Source organism: Rhinolophus hipposideros (genome assembly GCF_964194185.1).
Source record: "Rhinolophus hipposideros genome assembly, chromosome: 21".
Classification (NCBI taxonomy): Eukaryota; Metazoa; Chordata; class Mammalia; order Chiroptera; family Rhinolophidae; genus Rhinolophus; species Rhinolophus hipposideros.
Genome location: NC_138067.1, coordinates 30,889,362 through 30,907,030, shown reverse-complemented (window position 1 = coordinate 30,907,030; position 17,669 = coordinate 30,889,362). Strand labels below are relative to the sequence as shown.

Sequence of the window (17,669 nt, the reverse complement as noted above, 5' to 3'; positions counted from 1 at the left end):
CAGTGCGAATGAATGGTTTCGGGGGATTTCACAGGTCTGAGCAGACTTCCTTGCCATGGCTGACTGTTCTTAGCAGCTTGCTGGAAATCCCCGTCTCTCTGCCTGGCTGCTTTTCACCACCCACCACACACAGTCTCAGCCACGTGCGAAGACCTTGCAGCTCTGAGGCTGCTTGCCTGGCCTGTTTCAATTTGAGGCCCCCAGGCCATGGGTCAGGGTTGCTGTCTTGCCCTAGGGGCTGCTTGTCTGACATCTCATGTGGGCTTAACTGGAGCATAACACCCGGTCCCACCACCACTGTGAGGGCACCGCGTGCTGCAGGACCCCCACCCCACCCCAGCTCAGAAAGCTGAGGAGACAGGCAGCCGGCTCACAAGAGGAGTGTGTGCCAACCCTCCCAGGCTCCCAGGGTCATCGGGCCATTCATCCCAGTAGTTCCCCTCGTGGTAATCAACATGCCTGACACACTCAAACTCGGGGAACTTACATATCTTGAGGCAACTCACCCCAGTTCTGATTGCCGGAAATTTCCCCCTCTGCTATTTATAAACCATTTCCTGAAACTCCCCCACGAGGGCCCCACAGGAGTCCCAGGAGAGCCTTTCGGAAATGGTGGCGTCCTCTGTCTCCTTCTTCCTCCCCTGTCGTGGTTTTGATTCCCCTCACCATGTGGGTTTCTGTCCTCTGTGTGGGTTCCAGTTGATCCGTCCCTCTATGTCCTCGAGGCCAGACCTGGGCGTATGAGAGCCAGGGATTAATGGTACAGAGTAAGCTTCAAAAGCCACGGGGGCCATTGGAAGGCCCGAGCTTAACGATAATTTCTCGTCTCTCCAAAGGCCAGGCATTTAGTCCAAATGAGCAGTCAGGAGAGAGTCAGGCCAGCAGGGGACAGAAAGCAACCTGCCCAGATGGCCACCCCAGATGAGTGAGCGACTGTCCCTGGCCTGAGATGCATGACGGCCACTGATCTCTTCTCCTAGAGGTAAGAGGGTAACCTTGCAGGGGCTTCCACTCGTGGCTTGGAGGGCAAGCAGCCTGGTCCCCGTGCTGTGCAGCCTCCGGACCTCTCCAAAGCTTGGGGAGGAGCCCTCCCTTTTTGTCCTCACTATATGACCTCTTGTCTATTTTTAACCTCACCTTCTGTGTGCCCAGCAGCATAGCAAGCAAAGCACTTTCCTGTAACCTCTTTTCCTGAATTTTTAACACTATCTTTATTTTCTTATAGCATTTTCATATGTACTCCTGGGTGTTTTTAATGTCAAGATTACAGAAATTTATACTAGAGAAAGAAGTGGCAGAGCGGCTTCCTCCCAGCCCCCCCCCCTCACCAAACCACGGTTCAGTGTGAGTCATTCCAATTTAAATTAAATGAGATATTGAAATTAAATGGCATGTAGAAGGGAAAGTTCATTTTCTTCTCACTGTTGCCTGCCAGTGCCCGCAGGGAAGATGGTATTCATTTGTTGCACAATTCATTTGCTCAGAGAGTGGAGCCCCGCTGCCAAGGAGAGAATCTCTGAGTGTTCGAGTTCCGTCTTCACTCCCCAGCTGAGGCTGCCAGGCCTGGGGGTGAGCTGCTCTCTGGGCCCCAGGGCAACGTGAAGGCAGATCTAGGATTCAGAACTCCCTCTTCCGTGTGGCCACCTCACCTTGTGGAATATTTTTGTTGCTAGGAGATGTAAAGATGGGGCTGCTGGTAGCCACATCCTCAGAAGCATTTAATGAGCTCATTGAACTTGGTGTGCCTGGGGGCCCCCTAAAGTCGGTGGGTGGCACTTTGGTCTTTTAGAAGGGCTTGTCCATGCCCAGGAGCAGACCCAGATCCAAGCCATCTGCAACCAGAGTGGACACCACCTGCCTCTCCTGAGATTAGCCCAGGCCCGGAGCCCTGGGGGTGACTTGGCACCTGCAGACTTGAAAAATAATGTTCAATCTCCAGAAAAGGCGAGAGAATCGGCACTGATTAGCTGCAACATACAGAAGGGGGTCAAAATGGCAAAAGGTCAATCTGACTGGCTGAGCTGAAATATCGGGTCCGCCACTGGTCATGCTGGCAACTTACTTAACCTCTCTGCCTCAGTATCCTCGTCTGTAAGACGGGGGTAAAGATGCCTTCCTTTTGTAGTTGTCATTAAGCCAGTTAATTTGTGGTGTCCAGCACATAGTAAGTATTCAGTAAACATTCACGACGGTGTTTGACTAAGGGTTTCTGTTACCAGACTCTGGTCATGAATAAATGGCCACATTTTTGCCCCACGTCAACTCAGTGACATAGACACTATTCACCCATCTTTCAAATGTGGGAACTGAAGCACAGAGAGGATGGGTGACTTTCTGAAGGCCATTCATTAATTCATGTTTTTAACTCAGAGGGGTTTTAATTTTTTTATTATGAAATACTTCAAGTATTGAAAAGTACAGAAAATACCTTAACTTGTACTCCTGTACTTAACGTCGATTAGCCTTTTGCCACGTTCGCTGAAGCTTTTAAGAGAGAAAATGTTGATATAAGACCCCGACCCCCTTTGTCCTCCTGTCCCATCTCACCTTTTTCTCCTTCCTTCCCGGAATTAACTGCTCACCTAAAGCCAGCGGGCATCCCTCTTCCATAGTCCTAAAGTGTTTTATGTACGTTTATAAACTGGTTTGTCTTTTTCAAAATGTTCCAATCGATGTTATACCGTACAGTGTTGCTTTTCTCTTGCTCAATAAGCTTTTGAAGATTTCACATGTGGATGCACGTAGACCTAGTTCTTTCATATCGGCTGCTGTGTGGTCTTCCATTGAACGAGTAGGTCATGATAATATGCCACTGATTGTCTATTCATTCTTCTAACAAACAGAGCATTTCCAAGTTCGAACTGTTACCCACCATGCTTCAGTGAACACCCCCATGCCGTCTCCGCGTGGTCACATGGGTTTCTGGAAGACACACATCCTTCAGTGGAGTGACTGGGTGGCAGGGGACGAGCTTTCCCAGATGTTGCCACGTTGCCCTCCAAGAATTGCCCACTTCCCACTCCGTGAGCAGGGCAGAGAATTCTCAGCTCTCCGGCCAGGACCAGCACTTTTAACTTTTCAGTCTGATGGGCACCTCCTCGTGCTTATTCATTAAATGCTTGCCTGTGTCTACAGCTCACCAGGCACTGGGCAGGGGTACCAAGTGACAAAGCAGGGCCCAAAAGCCCAGTCTCCAGAGCGCAAGTAGGAGACTTTGGACATATCCTTTCTGCTCTGGTACCCTGTAGTACTTACCAAGCCCTGCTTTACATAATTGGCTGTTTCCATGTCTGGCCCCCCTCCCCCCCATCACTAGCACACCAGGCAGTGATCCCCTCCAGTAAAAGGTCTGGGTATTACTATTTTTTATATCTCTAGATCTGTGCTATCTGATACGGCAGCCAACAGCCACGTCCCCCTGAGGACTTGAAATATGGCTGGTCCGAATCAAGACACGCTCTAAGCGTAAAGTACACACCGGCTCTGGAAGACTGAGTATGAAAAGAAAGAGTATAAATGATCTTATTAATACTTTGTATATTGATTACATGTTGAAATGATAACTTTTAGATGAATTGGGTTACCTGAAATATTATTTAAATGAATCTCACCTATTTTTTTTTCTTTTTTTAACAAAGCTACTAAGAAATCATAAATGGCACCTGTGGCTCAGATTAGATTTCAGTTGGACAACAGCCCTGGACTTAGCCCGGCTGGTGCTTTGTGACGGGTGCCTAGGAAAAGTTGAATGAATGAATGAATGAATGAATGACCAGGTGCTTGAGAACAGGAGAATCAGTGTATTTGAGTCCCTTCTGGCTCCATCCCTGGCATTCTCAAACTGTGCAGAGAGGCTGGTCCCTTGTATGACAACCGACACCCTCCCCTTCCTCCCTTCTGCTCCAGACGGGGTGAGGGAGTTGGCCTCAGAAACCAGTCCCCGTGGTGGGAGGCCTGGGCGTCTGCCGGGCCAGATTCCCCCCGGAGCAGGACCTCACGGAAAGCCCCACTTGGACTAGGGAAATGACGTCCTTAGGAACAGCTCAAGCCCCTTTGAGGTCTCGAGAGCACTTTCCGTCCCCTCCCAGCCCAGGTGTGTGACCCTCCCACCCTCCTGGCACTGTCCCTGTATGTTCATCCAAAGCCCACGGGAGGCCAGGGCCACACCATAGAGGCCTGTGAGCCAGCCGTTCTGCCTGCCCAAGGCCTCGCTGAAGAATGCAAAGGGTGCTCGGCGCCAGGCACAGTGCCCAGGCTCTGCACACCCCGGCACCCGATGGCTCCGCTTTGATGCCTTGCAAAAGGTTAACTTTGAAGCTGCCAGTCAGGCAGCTGGGCCAGGCAGGGCTTGAAAAAAGAGCTCTGAGGCCTCTAGCCCACAGCATCCTACGGAGTGACTGACCCCTGAGCAGATGGTCTGAATTGTCTAGGAATTCCCCTCTCTTTCCAAAGACGTGTGGCAACTTTACCCGTTTGGAATCTTTGGAAAGAAATATATTTCACTTGAGGTTTCAGGTAACTGAATCTTACCCCTTTAGGCACAATGCTGAAACGTATGTTAAAGGTTTTATGTGGGAAATGTTTACCAATGGCATTTATCCTTTTCTCTATGACAAATGGTGACCATTAAGTATGAAGCTGGACCGTTGAACAGTGATGCCCTCAGGTGCTATTGAGCATGGAGGACTGTCCCTTTACTGCTGTCCCCAGTGGTCAGACTTTCTGAGCTTTTCGTCTGCTTTTCACAGGTCTTCCTTCCCTTGCTCTGATAGTACCAGGCTCTTCATCAGTTAGTGCTCTGGCCGCATCAGAGCAGCTGCCCCGCCCCCCATCCTTCCTGACCTCATGTTCTCCAGGCCTGTCCTGGTCCCCTTTAAAATAACTCTACTAAGCTGAGCTGGAAAAGCCAAACTTATTCAAGTAGATGTCAAATAAGGGCAAAGGTCTGGACCAGGTCTTACCTCTGACCCCTGAGTAGTCTTTGGCACAAGGCTTTGGGGCGTGGACAGGTGAGGTCCCCAAACATGCCCTTGAATACATGACCTTATTGCCCTTATAAGAACACATTGGCATGTGAACAAGAACGCCTACCAATAGCAACAGATTCCCTACAGATCACAAAGGACCAATCTTTTTATCTTCAAGATGGTTCCAACGTCTGCTACTTCTCTGAATTTGGCAAGATCAAAATTACTTCAAAAAGGAAACTCACCCGTGGGCTGCAGGAGGCACAAGACTGGGAGCCATCCTTTGTTGCTCCTGCCCCACTACTCCCACTGCTTCCTCTCCCACCTCAGCCCCAGGCCAGGTCAGCGCCTCCAGAGCTCAGGAGATGTGATAACTCCCACCCACACCCACAGTTAAATACCACTGGTTTTGAAACACTTCAAAAAAAATTATTCGTATAATTTTGTATGTGAAATTATTTGGTTAGTAAGTAACTTATTAAATTTAACATTGACTTTGAGGGCTCAGCAATCATGCATGCTCAGGAGTGCTTGGGAAGCCAACCCTCAATGTGTTTTCAGAGGTACTGAAACTTTGTGGAGCGAAATTTAAAGACAAATAACATTTTGATGATTTAAGTGAACTTTTATTAGCTTCCATTTTGCAGTTTTCTCTATATTTTAGAACCCATGGATTTTTTATTTTTTTTTTCAACTTTTGGGACTGGGTGATCCATTCTTCTGCTTCATGTTTCAAAAGGGACAAAGGAGATGGAGTAAAATCCCCCAGGGCCTCTGCCCCAGCCCCCACCGCCTCCCCCACAGGCAGCCAGCAGCACTGGTGTCTGGTGGAACCATCCAGAGACACTTTATGCACATACATAAGCAAGCGCACAGCCATTTTCTTCTCCCTTTTGAAAGAAAGGATTGAACATTTGTGTAGTCTCCATACCTTGCTTTTCTTCACTTGGAGAGCTTTCCATATGAGGACATAAAGAGCTTTGTCATTCTTTCTTATGGCGGCAGAGCAATCGTTTTTGTTTTTGTTTATTGTTGTCCCCTCCCCCCCCAGCTTTGGGACAATTTTATAGCCTCACGGTGAGCCCACAGGGCCAGGCGCCATCCACCTCCTGGTGCAGGCCTCCCCCCCCCAGCCCTCCAGTCCACCCTCCTTAAAGCAGAGTGGAGACAGCTTTCCAGCATTCCTCTGTGAGCTGGCTACTCCCCTGCTGAAAACGCCTCAATGACCCTCTGCAGCCATGGTCAGAGTCCAAACTCCTGAAATGACCCCAGGGCCCCACTGTCTGGCCGCCTCTGACCTCTGGCCTGGCTTCCCCTGCCCTCACCCTCTCAGCTCCTCCAGGAGACCTGTGGGCCTTCAGGGCAGAGCTGCTCTGCTGTCAATTCTCAGCTGCCATCTTCTCTAAAGCACACCTTCTTGCCTTGTCCTTGAACCCTACCATTTGTCTTCCACCCCTGAACTTTGCTTCCACAGCCCCCATCATGCTTGCCATCAGTTGTCAGGGCTCTCTGCACCCCCTGGCCTGCAGACTCCATGAGGCAGGGTCTCGCTTGTCTGTTCCAAAAACTGCCAGCACCTGACAGAGTGCAGCTGCTCAGTAAGAAAGGAAGAAATGAATGAATGAATGAATGAATGAATGAATGAATGAATGGCTGCTCCAGCTCTTCACCTCGGCCACAAGTGTGGGCTGGGAAACATGACTTGACTCCTACTCCCGCACGTGCCCCTAACACACAGGGCCCTGGGCTGCCCACTCCGCCTGTTAGTTTGTTTGACTTTCTCACTCTGCGTCACCAGGGGGTGCTCTCCAAGGCACCCAGGCGACGCTCCTTTTTCCTCTTCATCACCCTCCTCTGACTCTGTTTCTCCACTTCCATCTTCTTCCATTCTCAGGTAGCTTCTGGTTCTTGTCTTCCTCTTTCCGCCCCCTTCCTGCCCGTTCATTTTTAGGATGCACCTTTTGCTCTCCCACCTCATCTCTGCAAGAGGTCTGCTCTCCCCTCCCCTTCCCCCGGCTCCCAGGCTTCTCTGTCTGCTGCAGATCCAGCTCTCAGGCTCTGGTGGGGCTCGTCCACCTCGCTCTTTGCAAATGCCCCAGAGCCCAAGAAGCCTCTGCCCTGCAGCGGACGCTGTTCTAGCATCTTCAGGTCACCCGGTCCTTCCATGGCCCAGCACTGTCTTCTCCCTTCCTCTTGTGGCCACTCCTCACTCCTTGCAGGCGTTTCTGGGGTAGCTGTTGTTGCTGTTGTTGTTTTACAGCTTTCTGTGTGTTTGTTTTCTTTTACAGCTTTAATGCAGCGTAACTTATATACCATAAAATTCACCTGTTTTAAGTGTACCATTCAGTGATTTTTGTTTAAGTCAATTTACAGATCCCTCTGCCCATTGACAGCCCCTCCTCATGCCTAGCCCCAACCCTGGGCAACCACCGATGTGCTTTCTGTCTCTACGGATTTGCCTGTTCCGGACATTTCCTTTTAATGGGATTATACAGCATGTGCCTGTCGGTGTCTGGCTCCTTGCACTGAGCGTAGCGGTTTTGAGGCGCCTCCACTTTGTGGCATGTATCCGGGCTTCCCTTTGGCGGAGCAACAGTCCATGGGACAGCTAGACCCTAGTTTGTTTCTCCATTCATCAGTTGATGGACATTACGGTGGTTTCCACCGTTTGGCCACTGTGAATAAAGCTGCTATGAACATTCGTGTACAAGTCTTTGTATGAACATACGTTTTAAATTTCTCTTGCGTAGGTACCTAGACTTGGAATTGCTAGAAGGCATAGTAAATAAATGTTAGACTTTTATTTAGAAAAGGCTCTGGAAAAAGTCTCAGGAAAAGACTCTGCCAAGCTGTTTTCCAATGCGGCTGCATCGTTTTACATTCCCAGGAGTCGTGTAAGACTCCACATCCTCAGCAACATTTATGATTTTCCTCTTGATTCTAGCCACCCTTGCGCCTGTGAAGGGGTAGCTCATTGTGGTTTTGATTTGCGTTTTCCTAAACACTAATGATGTTGAGCTTCTTTCCATGTCCTTCTTGACCATTTCTATACCTTCTTTGGTGAAATGTCTTTTCTAATCTTTTTTAAGTTAATTTTTTTCATTTAAATTTGTTTTTAATTGGGTTATTTGCCTTCTCATTCATGAGTTGTAAGAGCCCTATATGCATTCAGTCCCTTATCAGATATATGATTTGCAAATGCATTCTCCCAGTCTGTGACCTGGCTTTTCATTTTCTTTTCTTTCTTTTTTTTTTTTTTTTAATTGAGGAAGGGGAACAGGACTTTATTGGGGAACAGTGTGTACTTCCAGGACTTTTTCCAAGTCAAGTTGTTGTCCTTTCAGTCTTCATTGTGGAGGGCGCAGCTCAGCTCCAGGTCCAGTTGCCGTTGTTAGTTGCAGGGGGCACAGCCCACCACCCCTTGCAGGACTCAAGGATTTGAACTGGCAACCTTGTGGTTGAGAGCCCACTGGCCCATGCGGGAATCGAAACGGCAGCCTTCGGCGTTAGGAGCACGGAGCTCCAACCGCCTGAACCATTGGTCATGTTCTTAATGCTGTCTTTTGAAGTTTTAATTTTGATGAAGTGGCCATCGAGTCTTGTGACTTTCCGTCTGTTGGCAGATGCTGCTTTTTCTGCTGGGTGCGACAGTCTGGGCTTTCTCGGGACTGTTTTTTGCTGTCTCGTTCACACATGGGCAGCCCCTGGTGTTCACTGTGCAGTAGAGATTACTACGTTCTCATGCTCTCATCTACACCATACGTTGAGGAGTGACAGCATATGGGAACCTAGGTTCTGTTACCCACTAGCCCAAGACCGGGGCAAGTGACAGCACCTCTCTCAGCCTCAGTCACCTTATCTGTAATAGTGGGTAATAACAATACCTACCTTAGGAGGCCGTGCAAAGTTAGTACTGAAAATAACGCCTGGTACCTGATTATCTCAAAACGCACGTTAGCTATGGTTTGTCCGGTTCTTTCAAAGGTACAGTGAATTTACATCTCTCTCACTTTTGATCCTCACTGCAGCCCTTGAGCTGGTACTCCTCACCCCATTTTAGGGGTGAGAGACGGAGAGTCTGAAAGGCTGAGTGCCTTGTTGAAGGTCTCACAGCCCATGAGGGGACTTGCTGAGTTGTCAACCCCAATGGCTACTCCTGGAAGTCAAGTGAGGTATTCTACGACCCGGCATGCTAAACTCCCAGGGCTCCATGTCAACACCATTCATTAAACCTGGCACTGGGCCAGGGGACATAGAGATGAGAGAATTATCATGGCTGCCCCAAGCCAAGCCCTCAGTCCCCACAGAAACGGAGCCGAGCTGCTACAACACAGTATGGTTGTTGCAAAGTTAGACAGCCCAGGTATTTAGGGAGCAGTGAGCAGGGGACCAGGACCAGACCCAGCCTGGGGTTGTGGGGAGGCGGCTTCGAAGTCACCCCATCACACTTCTGAGAGCCATTGGAGCTGCAAGGCAAATGTAAGGTCTCCAGTGACCTCTCACACAGACAGGCCTGCAATGATTGTGGCGTCCTTGCCTGTATGGCCAGCTTACCCCCCACGCTCCTGGTGCCTGTCTCCCCAGGGCCTGGGTTTCCTTTTTTTTTCCCTTCACTTTTATTTAGGGCATTTTCAAACATATATGTGAGAAAGAAGAGCACAATCAATGCCCCCGTATCCATCACTCAGCTCCAACAATGGCCTTTGCAGGGCCATTCTGATGTAGTCTCCCATCCACTGAATACATTCCAGGAGTTATAGCATTTACTTCCGCGGCCCCCATTTCCAAAACCCCACGGTACAAGTGTGGGGACACACATGCAGACAAAAGTTACTCCAGAGAGAAAGAACCACCTGCCACCCACTCCGTATTGGTGGGTCCTGGTGAGAGAAGCTGGCCCTGCCCTTTTCCAGCCACGTATCCGTGGTCCAAGCCATTTCATCTCTCTGAGCCCCAGTTTCCTTACCAGTAAAATGGGGCATCAATGTCTACTGCCGGCGTACTGGTTATGGAGTGTACCAAGACTAGAGACTGTGGGTACACAGGTATACAGCAAAACAATACAACACAGCAGGAAGGTCAACCCCAATGTCAGGATGGGGAGGGGGAGAAGAGAATGGGACTGAGGAGGGGAACGCACAGACCTTTGGATATCTGTAAACAACAAATCTCTTAGGGAAAAAACAATCTCAAGCAAATATAGCAAGTTTGTCTGCTATAGTTGGGTGGTGAATATGGAGATGTAACTTTTCTCATGCTCTGTGCTTTTTTTGGATATTTGGATTTGTTCATAAACCTAATTGCAGCAAATTAAAATGAAGCTTAAAGAAAGCAATACGTGTCTATGCTTGCCACGTAGTAGGCACGTATCTCAGTTATAGCTTGCTGTTTAACAAAACATCCCAAAGCTTAAAACAACCATTTTTTAAATATTTTCTCCCAGTTATGTAGGTTGTCTGGGCTCCGCCAGGTGGTTCTTATAACTCATGACACTGACTGGGGCTGCTGTCACCTGATGGGGACTGGCCTGAGCTGGATGTCCAACCTGACACACACACGTCTCTGGTGGGTGGTACTGGCCGTTGGCCGGGAGCACTGCTGGGGCTCTGCCTGGCAGTCCACACCTGAGCTCTCCCCATGGTTTGGGGGTCTCTCTGCATGGTGATTGGGCTCCAAGAGGGAGCCTTCTGAGAACAAGTGTTCTGGGATGGAGGAAGCAGAAGCCACCAGGGCTCCTGAAGGCTCAGTCACCTCTGTCGTATTCTGTTAGTTACACAGACGCAGGACCACCCATTCAAGGAGGGGGAAATAAGCCTAGTCTTTCAATGGGAAGAGGGAGGAAGAATTTGCTCTTGCCTTTCACTGTGCTCAATGAATGATTGTCGAACATGAAACAGAATTTGAGAGACACGCCTCAAATAGAGAATTAACTGCTGGGGGGGGGGCTTGGGAGCTGTGAATCAAAAGATCTTGCGCCTCGTCACCCCACACCCCACCCTCCATGACACCTTGTGGAGCCCCTCTGGACGCAAATACCTCCAGAGCCACACATGACTCCGTGGTGCTCCCAGGGCGTGGAAAGGTCATGCCATGGTGATCAGGAAGGTCCAAGGCTTCTCAGACCCACACAGTCTGCTAGGAGGCCAGTCTGTAGGGACCCTCCCTCTTCCACCTGGCTGTCATGGCTGGGGGTTCCTAAGTGCTCCTGTTCAAGGCTGTTCTGAACTGGGATGATCTTCAGTTGCCCTTTGGCCCCCACTAAGCCTCAGGCCTGCCTGCCTCATGTCCTTCAGGGCTTATAAAGTTTTGGGGGGTAACCATACCTGTTGGCCAGTGATGTCTCAGCTCTGCCCCTCCCTTTGCTTCCACTGGGCCCCTCTCCTCGGGTGGCCTCAGAGTGGCCATCCACCCCCCATCATCCATTCTGCCATGTTTTGGCAACTGAGAAGGGGCACAAGCGAGAGGGGCCATGCAGACAGAATCAGCCTCTCCTCTGTTTCTGGGCACAGCAGCCTCACAGAGACGTCTCTCCCCTGCAGCTCCCCTGGGCAACTCCACTAGTTGGGCATTGTGGTGGATGGCTTCCTTTGAGAGTGGGCAGTGGCACCTGCGTCTTTTCTTAGAATGAGGCTGGTTCCCTGATCCCCAGAAACCTCCTGAGGGCTTGCAGTTAGTTCTTCATTTGCTCATTCAAACCCCCACTTTGTTCTGCAAGGATGTGTGGAGCACCCGCACTGTGCTGGGCTCTGTGTCCCATGCTCAGGGGTGACGGCCAGCAGCGGGGACCTGCTCCCTGCCCTCCTGGAGCTCACCTGCTAGTGGAGAGACAGCCCTTCAGTAATCGCACCGATGCAGTACCCGCAGTGGGGTTCCAGACTGGCAAAGAGACACTTCCTCAGAGCCACGAAAGAGTCACTGGGCAAGGGTGGGGGGAAGACAGGACATTTCAGGAGGAGGGAACTGTTTTACAAGCCTGGTCCCTTTCTGCCTTCCTTGGGCCACACCCTGAACGCAGAGAGCCCACAGCACAGGGTTCCTCCTGATAGCCACCCGGCTTCTCTGCTCCCTTCCGGGCTTCCTCACAGGCCGCTTTTCAGAGTCTCTCTGTCCACCTTGTCTAAAAGGCTAGCGCCCCACCCCACCCTTTACAGCCTCCTACTCTGTTCTATTTTTCCTCCTTAGCACTCAGACTCGAACATCCATGAAGGGCAAGGGATTTTGACATCTCGTTCACGCGCCATATTCTCAGTACCTAGAACCCTGCCTGGCACACAGCAGGTTCTCTGCCAATGCTGGAACTCTTGATGTACTGGAAATTGCTCTCCAAACTGTTAATCTCCAAGGGAAGAAAAGGGGTGGAATTGCTCTAATTACTCCTCTCCTACTGCCTCTGCAGACCAGGAGTCTCTCAGCATGGTGATTGGGCTGAGAAGGGAGGGCATTAGGGGACACATGTCAGCGGCCTGATTTTACGTCCTTACACCCACACACCCGGGGCCCACACCTAAGGAAGCCCCACCTCCAGCACCTGTCTCTTCCCACAGCTCCAGGTGATTCTGATCACAGGCAGGTAGCGGGGCTGCTGCCCTGACTTAGTCTCCCGGTCTGTGGGTTTAAGGCTGATCCCCCCGTCCTCTTCAACTGCTGCAGCTGCTTCCAGATGGGTGGTGCAAGGTGAGGCCACTGAACTGGACTGTCCTCCCAAGGTGTCCCCACCACCAGCTTCCCATTGCTCCCGCCCCAAAACCAAGGCCACGTTTTTAGGGGATGGGGCACCTCACCTGGCTGCCAAGGGGCAGGGTCCAAGGGACTCTCTTTCTCGCTTTTCTTTTTTTTAAACAAATCTTTATATTTTGGAAATTTTAAAACACATGTAAAAGTAGTGCGGATATTATATAGTGAACCTCCATGTACCCGTTTCTTAACTTCAACAATTGTCAACATTTTTTTCATTCTTGTTTCATCTCTCCCCTGCCCCCACTCGTCATTCTGTCACCTTTTTATTTTCCTGGACTCGTTTAAAGCAAACCTAATGTTCATACTAATTCAGTCATAGTACTTTTCCATATGTATCACGAAGGGCCTTAAAGATAGTTATGCCACTATCACATCTATTAAAATGAGTAATACTTTTGAAATATTATCTAATACCCAGAGTGTGTTCAATTTTCTGCTGTTATCTCAGAAGTATCTCTTTGTAGTCGGTTTGTCCAAATCGAGATCCATACAGGTTTCACGTACTGCATTTGATTGATTTGTCTCTTCAGTTTCTAGTCTTGCAAGTGTGCTCTGACTAGCTTCGAGGTTCTCCGTGGTAGCTGCCTATCACCTGGGAGCTTTCACAAAACACCCATGCCTGGGCCCTACCGGGACCAATTAGGTCAGAATCCTGGGGGTGAGCTGGGCCTGGAGTTCGCTTTATTCATTTTTATTTATTTATGTGTTTAGCTCGCCCCAGTGATCCTGGCATGCTGCCACGGCTGGGAACCACTGGAACATACATAGGAATTCTCAACTGGCAGGAGCGATTGTGCCCCCAAAGGGACGTGTGGCAAAGTCTGGAGATGTTTTTGGTTGTCACAACTTGGGGAAGTGGTTAATGCTACCAGCATCTGGTGGTTTGAGGCCAGGGACGCTGCTCGACATCCTATAGTGCCCAGGACAGAGAAGGATCCAGCCCCAAACAGCATTGAGACATTCTCATACTGAAGCACAAGCCCCACCGGTCTGAAGGGGTGGGGGGTGGGGTGGGGAGGGAGGGTGGGTGAAGGGAAAGCAAATTAAACTGCATTCTTTCCATTCCTTATCTCAACCCCATGTAGTTGACAAAAAGAATCCTGCTGGGTCTCCTCTCATTAGTGCCTAGTCTCCCCTCCCCGCCAGGTTAGGATTGGGCCCAACTCCCCTGAGATGGGCAGCTCCTCTCTTGGCTTGAGGCAGGAGAGCCCAGGAGTAGAGAGGATGGTACATATCAAAATGTACCACTAATGGCCTGGGTGACCTGTGACTTCCCTGCGCCACAAGTCCCACTCCTGGAAAATGGAGAGAATAACTGTCTGTCCCTCAAAGGGCTGTTCTGAGCAGGTGGTGACATCAGGGCGCATGCATAGGTATCCTGCTCACTGTGGTACCCCAGTTGCTAGCACAGAGGAGATGCTCAAAACCTTTTGTAGAAATGAATGAATCCCTATTTGTCCTTGTGGAAACCGGGGCACAGAGATGGGCTGATCTCACAACCAGAGCCCAGCATTCATCCTGCTCAAGGCTTCTCAGGTCCTTCTCCACCCTTCTGGAACAAGAATGGGGATGGCTGTGCCTACCATCCCCAGGGTCTTCTCCCACACCTCTGTTGCCACTTTTAGAGGAGACGAAAAGACACAGGACTCTCAGTAACCCACTTTCTCTCCAAGAGTTGGGAGTGGGGACAGATGGAAGGAACATCCTGCCTCTATCCCCACCCCCTTCTGTCCGTCTCTTCAGGGAGGACATGATACATTTTCTGCCTGTGTCTCTGGACTTGATATGGGCAGGGGAACAAAGAGATTGCAACGTGTTTAGGGATGATTCAAAGGGAGAGCACAGCTAGGATGCTGACTCTACTTCCTGCAACTCAGTTCTTGACTGCATTCACCAAAGGAATGTCACTGTCCTGCTGTGTGACTCAGTTTCCACTTCTAATTCTCCAGAAGGACGCAGAACACCTGGTGTGGAGACCTGGTGCTTGTAAGATGGAGCTGGTACAACAGGCTTGTGACAATGACAGGAAAAACACGTGGTAGGGGATCGCTTTTGTTCCTCCAGGCAAGCTGGATACTGCCTGCAGAGGCCGCCTCACAGTGGGAGCCGCCTCCTAAGAAACCCATACGGATAAAAGCCCCTGCACCCACACCAAGGGGTCTGGGGAATTGCTCCCCGCTAGGAGGTATCAAAACCCCGAAACCTGTCCAAAGGTCAAGAGACAAGTCCTAACACCCCCACTTGGCCTGCACCCCCATGTTCCCCGCACAGAAGTGGGGTGTGAAAGCACGTGCAGAGAGCGGAAGGGCAAGACCCTAACACAGGGAAGCCGCATTTTGATCCCGAGGAGCACCTAAAGCCCCACAGCTCTAGCGACAAGATGGGGAAGGGGCGCACTGCTTACGTGACCCCAAGGCCCAATGTAGGGGTGTGGGGCTGGTGATGGCGAGATGGGGGACGTCTTGCCTCCCTTCTATGCAGCCAGGCAGGGGGGCGCACTCAAGCATGGGTGGTCCTTCTTTTCATCACCCAGGGCTGCGATGCACAGCTCCAGGGAGCTTGGCACCCAGGCTCGGGGATGGGCGCGCGGGGGAGAGCCCCCCGCCGCCCTGGACCGCGGCCCAAACTTTCCCCAGGTCCCTCCCGGGCCGGGGAAGAGGAAACTGAGGTGGTCGATGGAAGGCCGGCGGCGCGGGGCCGGGCGCGCCCCGGGCACTCTCCCCAGAAGGGCGGCGGGAGGGCCCTGCTCCGCCCCCGCACCGCCCCGGCTCCCGGCTCCCGGCTCCCGGCGGGTGCCATCCGGCGCCTGCGGGCAGGGCGGGGCTGCAGTCAGCGCCGCCCCGGGGGCCGGGGCCGGGGCAGCGGGAGGCGAGCGCGCGCGGCGGTGGCACGGAGCGCCGGCCGGGGCGGAGCGGCCCCAGCGCGCTGCCCGGCCCGGGCCATGACCCCCGCTGCTCTCTCCTGCAGGCTCGTCGCCACGGCCCCCAGAGTCCGGCTGCCGCCGCCGCCGCCTGCGCCCGGGAGGGCCCTGTGCGCCCGGGGCGCGGCTCCGCAGTGAGCCCACCAGGAAGCGGTGAGTGTCCCCCGCCACGCGCCCCCGGTGCCTGGACCGCGATGCCCAGCCCACCCCACTCCACCCCTTCCACAAGAAGGTGCTCTTCCCGGGAGCCGCAGCCCGGAGCAGCGGCGTCCACGCCCCGCAAGCTCCCGCGGCGGGAGGGGCGCGCTCCGGGGAGGGGAGGGGCGCGCAGAGGCGGGAGGGGTCCCTCACGGGCCCGGGCGTCCCCCCAACTTCTCGCGGACTTTTCTGCGGAGACCCAGGTTTGGGGAAAGTTGGGCCCTCTCTGGCCATGTTGTAACTTGCACCCGGCGGGTAGGGGTGTGTCCCTGCGCGTGGGACCTCTGGCCCCCGACTCTCCACCTGATACTCTGCGCTGTCACGAGTTCCTTGGGGAGGGAGCAGACCGCCATTCTTCAAAGCTGGACAGGAGCCCGGCCGGGGTGGGGGCAGGAGGCATCGAGAGGAACCATTTCCCCTCTATCGAGTATTTAAAAATATATTATTTATGAACCGCCTCACTTAGGGGCCCCCTTCGCTCCCAGGGCATCAAAGCAGGTTTGCAACCGCAAAGGGCGATCAGTGTGAACGCACGCGCGACTTCTCCTGGCCCGCTGAGCTCAGCGGAACTGAGGGGAGGCGTCCTTTACAAAGAGGGGGACCCGCAGCTCCACTGGGACGCGTGGAGGTCGGGGTACCCGGCAGTAGGGCCTTCTCTCAGACGGCCCCTGGCTGTTAGGCTTGATAGAATGGAGAGAAAAGTGTGCAGGCCGAGCACGCCTGAATCACTGAGGAAGAGGGAGGAAAAGGAGTTGAAAGGCAGCCAGGAGAAGACGCTTAGAAGGTAGTGCAGCCTTTGGGGAACAAATATCCCATTTTACAAATCAGGAGACTGAGGCTCAAAGGCATTCCTGGATTGGCAGGTTCTGGGGTTTCCTGTCCAGCTCACAGAAGTCCTCGGGAAGCCCCTGTTTGGGGCTGGATTAACTCTAGAAAGCACCCTCTAACCTGTCCAGGCCACACCTACCTTGGGTTCTGTGTTCCCACCCCTAGGTACTCCTTCTTCTGGACGGGAGGGAGGCCGTGTATTTAAGGAAAGACTTAATCCCTCCACCAGCTCCAAGGAGGATGAAAGCTCTGCCTCCTAATCTCCTATCCCTGGAAGCCCTTCCCCTGCTGGTGGGGTCCCTGAGTCCCAGGTTTAGCTCAAGTCTGGAGACCTCAAATGGAAACTCCCCTCAGTGGACACGAGAGCGATGATATTTAATGTTTAATGTTTCGTGTGCCAGACCCTGCACTACGTGCTGGTGCCAATCACCCGCATTTTCTCTTTGCATTCCTCTGACCCAATACTGTTACATCCCCATTTTACAGATGAGGACACAGAGGCTTGCAAAGGTAAAATGACCTAAGGTCACAGGCACAGTGGCAAGTCCAGGCCTTAAAGCCCTAGTCCTCACAGTGAATTCCTCTTGAATATAGCAGAGGCTAGACCAGGCCTCTGAGACCACCAAGTACAACCCCCCCACCCCCGGCGCCCATTAAAAGATTTTTAAGATATATGCACACAGTAATATGTACACATCAGGGAACCCCCAAATCAAGGAACCCTCTTTTATCCCTCCCAGCCATTTATCCCTCCCAGCCACGTCTCCCCTTGAGCCAGTGGGGCCTTCTGCGTCTTCCACAGGCACTGCCACATTGTAGTTACTTTTTATCTGGTGCAAAGAACACATTAGTTTACTTTCATCTTTGCAGGGGCTGAGCTGGCAAGCACTCACTGGTGTGGGCTGGTAGTTTGTGACTCCTATCTTCAAGGCTGCGGTAAAAACAATTACATGCTTTTAAATTAAGCCCGGGTGGTTAATTAACCATTAACTTGACTTCTAATAGCATACCCCTTATTT

General features: G+C 51.9%; 1 protein-coding gene across 1 annotated transcript in view; it reads left to right on the top strand.

Annotated features, from left to right (window-relative positions):
* The first annotated feature begins 15,567 nt into the window (after positions 1-15,567).
* The window catches only part of LOC308489775 (uncharacterized protein C16orf74), a 30,152-nt gene continuing 28,050 nt past the window's right edge, over positions 15,568-17,669 (top strand). Inside the window, exon 1 of the mRNA XM_081031370.1 lies at positions 15,568-15,777. The gene's annotated coding sequence lies outside the window, so the exon portion shown is untranslated. The remainder of the gene's footprint in view (positions 15,778-17,669) is intronic.